General features: G+C 41.3%; 1 long non-coding RNA gene across 1 annotated transcript in view; it reads right to left on the bottom strand.

Moving 5' to 3' along the window:
* Positions 1–774: 774 nt before the first annotated feature.
* The window catches only part of LOC102467874 (uncharacterized), a 10,206-nt gene continuing 4,597 nt past the window's right edge, over positions 775–6,383 (bottom strand). The window contains exons 4-5 of the long non-coding RNA XR_336976.1: positions 5,746–5,870; positions 775–1,048 (exon numbers count right to left, since the gene is read on the bottom strand). This is a non-coding gene — a long non-coding RNA (uncharacterized LOC102467874). The remainder of the gene's footprint in view (positions 1,049–5,745; positions 5,871–6,383) is intronic.

Raw genomic sequence — 6,383 nt, 5'->3', positions numbered from 1 at the left:
ACCATCCTAACCAGGGAAACAGTATTGACCCACTGGCTATTTGAGATTTTTAGCATTGTGGGCAGGAATATTTATTGCTTTTAATTACCATAAAGTAGCAAGGATCTTGTTTTAATAGATTTTCTCCCATTCCCCTGCTCTTGCTCTGCAATTCTAGGTGCAGGAAAGAGGAAAAATGGTATTGCAATCTTAAGTAAAAATTCTCAGACAAAGATGATAAATTAAAAATGGCCAAGGCTTGTTTTCAATCTTTTTCTACTTTCTTTTCAATCCCAGAAATTCCAAATAATAACATGGGCATGGGGGTGGAGGAGGAACTGGCTCTGGTTTGCTGCATGATCTTTGGCAACTCAGTTAACCTCTCTGAATCCCAAGGAACTAGACTAAATAAGGGCAGATATACACTGAGGTGAAAGAAGGGTTACAAGGGTGGTCTTCCAGTCTGAAGAAGAGCCACTCTCTGGAGGCCTTTGAGGCAGGAAAAAGAATGGAAGAACAAGCTCCTCCTGGGACTCATCATTTTCCTTTTGACCTGCAGAGCATTTCTTCACCTCTCTAAGCCTCAGTTTTCTCATTCGTAAAGTGGGGAGAAGAATGCTTTCTTTGCAAGGTCATTTTAATGTTAAAATCTTATACAAGACTTACAAAATCTTTAACATATCACTCAATAAATGATAGCCATTTTTATAATTGGAGGCCTAAAGACCAGATATTCTCTCTCTTTTTCTCTCTCTTTCTCTCTTTCTCTCTCCACACACATGCACACAAACACACACAGGCACACACACACACACACACACACACACAAAGTGAAGAAAAAGATGCAGTCTTTACATAAGGTTGCTTGTACATTTCCAAGGAAGAATTCTTCAGCTGCTGGAGCAGTCTGCTAGGTCTGCATGGCAGGTCATGGGTCAATAGTTAACACTGTTATTGTGGAATAAGAGAAACTCTCTTCACTCAGCAAAACACCTGAATCCTGGAAGGAGCCATTGGTTCCACATAGGAGAATATGGTGTTGTGTTGTACAAACTCTTCTGTGGAGGATCTACAGGAAGAGATATTAGACTCCATTTAAATGCCACTCCAGGTGTGCTTGGTCCATCTGCATGCTGACTTTTGGCTATTTACTCAGTAGAGAACCCCAGCTGTCACCAGTCTTCTCACCTCCTAGCACCACGTCCTTGACCTCCCTGATGGAGCCCTGTATCAGTCATCCTAGTAGGAGCTATAGAAACATGACTAAGCATTTGACTGTGCTTCCATAAGTTGTGGCTGATGATGTAACACTAAATTTGCATTTTCCATTCCCCTCCCTTTATTTTTTTTCTTACATCCCTTTCCTCTTAACTTAGCATGTAATATCTGTTGCAGTGTCTCTATTCTAAGGAACCTGGACTATTATAGGAGAAGAATGTGTCGGCTGAATATTATCTGGTAGGAAGAAAGAGAGCAGAAGTGGCTAGCTAGGGCCTGATTATCAAGGTGATAATAAACAAAAATAGTCTATTTAGTTAGAACCTACATGTGTCAGCCACTTCAATAAGCACTTCACAGTAGTGTCTGAGACAAGGGAGGCCACTGGTAAACAGTGAGAGTTTTGGGGGCAAGCAGGTGGCATAGTGTTTAAGGTCCTGAAATCCCACATGGCAGATTGTGGTTCAAGTCCTGGACATGCAGCTTGAAAATCACACCAGACCTGTGTGTGTGAGAGTGCCCAAAATCCTGAGAGGAGAATGAAGAAAAAGGATTGTATATGGTCATCCCTGGAATTCCCAAAGTTAATTTCTTATTTTTCCTCTCTCTTTCTCTCTCTGGGGAGCACATGCTCCCTATGGAAAAAACAAACAAACCTAGAAAATGAAAAACAAAACAAAACAAACAAACAAAAGAGTGAGAGTTTCATAATATACAGCTCAAGCTCCCACTCACTGGTCTTAATAACTTTGGGCAAGGTGACAAATTTTCCTGGGCCTCAGTGTCCTTTCCTAAACAATTGGAATAATAACATCTACTTTAGGGTTGCCATGGTAATTATGCTAATAAATATTTGCAAAACATTTAGAATGCTGTCTTATGTATAGTAGGGCCTCAATAAATGTTAGCTATGTTTACTATTGTTCAAATCCTACTTGTCTGTCACAACCACCTCATGCGATCAAATTCATTGTCTTCATTTTATAGACTAGAAAACTGAGGCTTGATAACTGGCTTGTGGTCACCCAAGTGATGAGAGCAGATTCCAGAGCAATCCATTCATTTGTATGTCAAGCATGTATCATCCGTACTGTGTATCTGGCATTATCATAGCTCCAGAGATTAAAGATATGAAAGACACAATCTCTCCTCTCAGGGAGTTTATAGTCTAATGAAGACAGGAGTTGGGAACAGGCAATTATAACAAAGTGTGAAGAGGGTGAGAATAGGCTTGTGTGCAAGGTATTAAGGCATCATGGATGAAGAACATCTAATTTGTCCTGGAGGATGGAATAAAGGAGAATGGAGGAAGTTTCATGAATACCTCCAAAATCTCTGGGGATGAGGAAGGCGAGGGTTGGTGGGAGATATATGTAGACAAAATAGAAGCTTACAGGTGTGAAATTGCGTGGGTGCAGGAGATTTCAGTGGAAGACAGAATAAGATGCAATGTGACTGAAGGAGTGAGCAGGTCCACAATCGCATTGGGGTGAGCTCTACCAAGGAATTTGGGCATTGTCTTATAGTCAGAGTCTAGCAAAGGGCTAGATGCAGAAGAGCGAGAGATTTGCTTTGCAAATAAAAGGCTTCTGTGAAGGCTGATGTAATAATCCAGCTGAACTTTTTGAATCTAAGCAAGCGGACTTAGATTAGAGACATGGAAAGGTGTGATGAGCAGAAAGGGCCAAGCAGCAACTGTTTAAGAACTAACATGATATGGATATGTGGGGCCTGGACAAGAAACAGGTACTGTAGAGCAGCAATCTCCAAACTTTTTGGAATAGAAGACACATTTTTTCATAGATGATGGTAGTAGGAGGAAGGTGGATAGCTTTAGGGTGATTCAATCACACTACATTATTTTGTACTTTATTTCTATTATTATTACATTGTAATATATACCAAAATAATTATATAACTGACCATTATGCAGAATCAGTGGGAACCCTGAACTTGTTATTCCTTTAATCAGAGAGTCCCATCTGGGGACTTCTATGAGAATCTAATGTTGCTGATGATCTGAGAGGAGGTGGAGGTCAGGTGGTAATGTGAGCCATGAGGAGTGGTTGTAAATACAGTTGAAGCTTCACTTGCTTGCCTACCACTCACCGGCTAGGAACCTGTGGCCAGTTCTTAGACAGAGACTGGTACTGGTCTAAGTCTGGGTGTTAGGGACTCCTGCTTTAGAGATTATCTTTTGGTTCAGATTGAGGTGACAGTAAGAAAAATAGTGCCTTTGGGTAAGAGAGGAAGATAGTGTAAGAGCAGGAGTGAGTATAAGAGCGGATAATAGAATAAGTCGTTTGGGACATACTGAGCTTAAGGCATCTGATATTCTGAGGTTGGGGAGAAAATATAGACTAAGGTTAAAAGTTGGGAGGCTAGCAGTATGTTATTGGGAGTTGATATGGTGAAAGTGGAGAAGATGAGCTGGGAGGATGGTATAGAGGAATGAGCAAGCTATCAAGAGCAAAATCAGGAAATTTTAATGTTTCAAGGGTGGACAGGGGAGATGAGCTCTTGAAAGAGACAGGAAAGGAATGGTCCCAGAGGTAAGAGGAGAACAAAAGAGGTGCTGAGTTACAGAAGCTTAGGTAGATGGCCTCAAATGGGAGGTCAACGCAGGACCAAATGCAATGAAAATTTTGTAAGGTAAAAAAACTGAGACGTATCACTGTATTGGGACCAGCAGTTAGCATAATGGCTATGTCACTGGATTCCCATGTAGTCCATCGCGGTTCATGTCCTGGACCCCGCGGCGTAAAACTCACGCTGGGTGCATGTGTGCACGTGCCCAAGATCCCGAGAGGAGAATGGAGGAGAAGGGATTGCGGCATGGTCATCCCCCCCTGGGGGGTGATTTCTCTCTTTCTGTCTCTCTGTCTCTCTCTGTCTGGTGAGCACATGTGCCCTATAGCAAAAAACCTCTAAAAAAAAAAAAAACAAAAAAAAAAACAAAAACAAAAAAACAAGTATCACTGTGTTTGGAAGAGAGGAGGTCATTTGTGACTTGAAAGGGCCTAGGGAGTATGGACCTCAACCTCAACCTTGGCGATGCTTTTTATTCTGCTCTTTAAGGTATCAGAATTTGGGAGTAGAGAATACTTCCTTGACATGTGGTTAAAGGACCTAATTCTCAGTCCTGATTCTATCACTATCTCCTCAAGGAGCATCCTCTACATCTTTGTTCCTCAGTCTCAAGGTCCCATATCTGAAAAGTGGTAGAGTCTAGGTTGGAATGCAGACTCTTCTGGTTTCAAACCTCACACCATATCTACTATCTTATGGACCCCCAGAAGATACTACTTCAGTCTCAGGCATCGGGCAGGGCCATTGAAATCATGGAGCTACACCCCAGGGTCTTTTTGTTGCTCAACCATTCAACCAATTTGTGACTGCACTTTCTTTCCATTTAATTCAGTACTAAAAGTTCATTACAAAAATGGTATAAAAATGGACATCTTTTGTTTCACCACCTCCTAACTGTTTGACCTTGGGCAAGTATCTAACTGCCTCAAACCTTAGTTTCCTCTTCTGTAAAATGAGAATAAGTGCACCTATCCATGGGGTAACAGGGATGGTTAAATTAGATAATACCTATGAGATTCATTTTTCAGTGTTTAAACCTGAATCTATCCATGAATGAAAGATGTCACATAGATCTTTGGACTGCCGTTTTTCTTAACTTTGAGAAAATTCTGAAGAGAAGTTGCCCTTAAACTGATATTCTACGAAGACAATAGCAAATGCACCCAGCCACTTGCATACATAGCCCTCTTTCAGAGTCATAATTGTAGAACAGGTTACTATTTCCTGTTTTTGGAACCCCTGGTTTATAGGACTCTACATAACCAAATCTAATGTAGTGTCTGCAGTCACAAAATGTGATATTCATGTTGAACAAGAGAAAAACCTTTGTAAGTAAAGTAGAGTAAAGAGCTTTTGGCTTTGCAAAACTTTAAGGGTTAAAATAGCTCAGGAAATACAAAAATGCTGGTTAAAGTACCAGTATTGAAAGGAATTCTTTCCAACAAATTCCCACAATAACTCACCAATTGCCATCAGTGATAAGTGTTTCAGGTTAAGCATCACTTAAAGCAATGCAACAATATGATATACAGAAGTAATTATATTTAAGATATGAAGAGAAGGAAAAAAGAATTATAGTGAGTAGAGGATTAAGATGCTAAGATGTAGACGTAAAAATGAAGAAGAATGCAATGGAAAGTTTTAGGAGAGTGAGAGAAGAGAGGGGGAGAGAGAAGGAGGAGAGAAGAGAGGAGAAAACAGGAGAGAGGGAAGAGAGAGCAAGGAGCAGGAAGGGGAGACAGATGCTGAGGAGGCAAAACAGATCATTAAACGAGGCAATTGAAAAGAAGGAGAATGAGAAGAGAAGAAAGAGGTGGGAATTGGGGCCAGAACTTGTCTCCGTATTGACTCCTGCAATGACCAGGTCTGCAGTTTGCCTGTTCTGCCTTGACTGATGACTTCAGCAGTTCCCCCGGCCCCCACAAAGCTAGAGTTAGCGTCTAGTGGTGGTCTGCTAACCTGCTTGCTTGCCCTTGTACCTGCTGGGGTTCTCCGCAGGTTGGAACAGGCCAGCGATGTTTCTTTCTTCCTTGTCTAACAACTCTCCCCTGGAAATGCTGCTCCTTGTGTTTGCCTTTCAATTTCTTTGGGAAGAAAGAAAAAAAGGAGAAGAAGAATTGAGATTCTTTTATATTTTTACTTAAAATGACCATGAACAGAAAACTTTTCTATGTCAATGAATCTCTTGTGGGGTTTTACAATTCCTCTGCAATCAGCACAGCCGGACATTGCTTCTTTTATCTCGGGGACCCCTTCAGAGCTTGGTATGGTGCCTCTTTCTACCGTGGTGACAAACAGATGCTTGTTACATGCATGAGACCACTCGCCCTCCACACTTTCAGGCTAAGTAGAAATCAGCAGAATGAACAGATACATTTTGTAAAACTTTGACTTGTATAGACTTGAGCAAGCATTTAAGAAAATAAAATATGAAAGAACTAAGGTTCAGAGAGAAGTGATTTGTTCCAAGTTACACAGTTGCTTAGGAGCCGAGCCGAAGTGACCCCCGAGCCCAGGGCTCTTTCTCTGGCACCGTCCTCTCTTCTGAGCAGTGTTGATCAGTCTGTATTCCAAGGAAAGCAAACATTTCTTTCCCT

This window comes from Tupaia chinensis, unplaced genomic scaffold (assembly GCF_000334495.1).
Source record: "Tupaia chinensis unplaced genomic scaffold, TupChi_1.0 Scaffold143843_1, whole genome shotgun sequence".
Classification (NCBI taxonomy): domain Eukaryota; kingdom Metazoa; phylum Chordata; class Mammalia; order Scandentia; family Tupaiidae; genus Tupaia; species Tupaia belangeri.
Note: the sequence above shows the minus strand (reverse complement) of the source record. Positions and strands in the feature narration are given on the sequence as shown.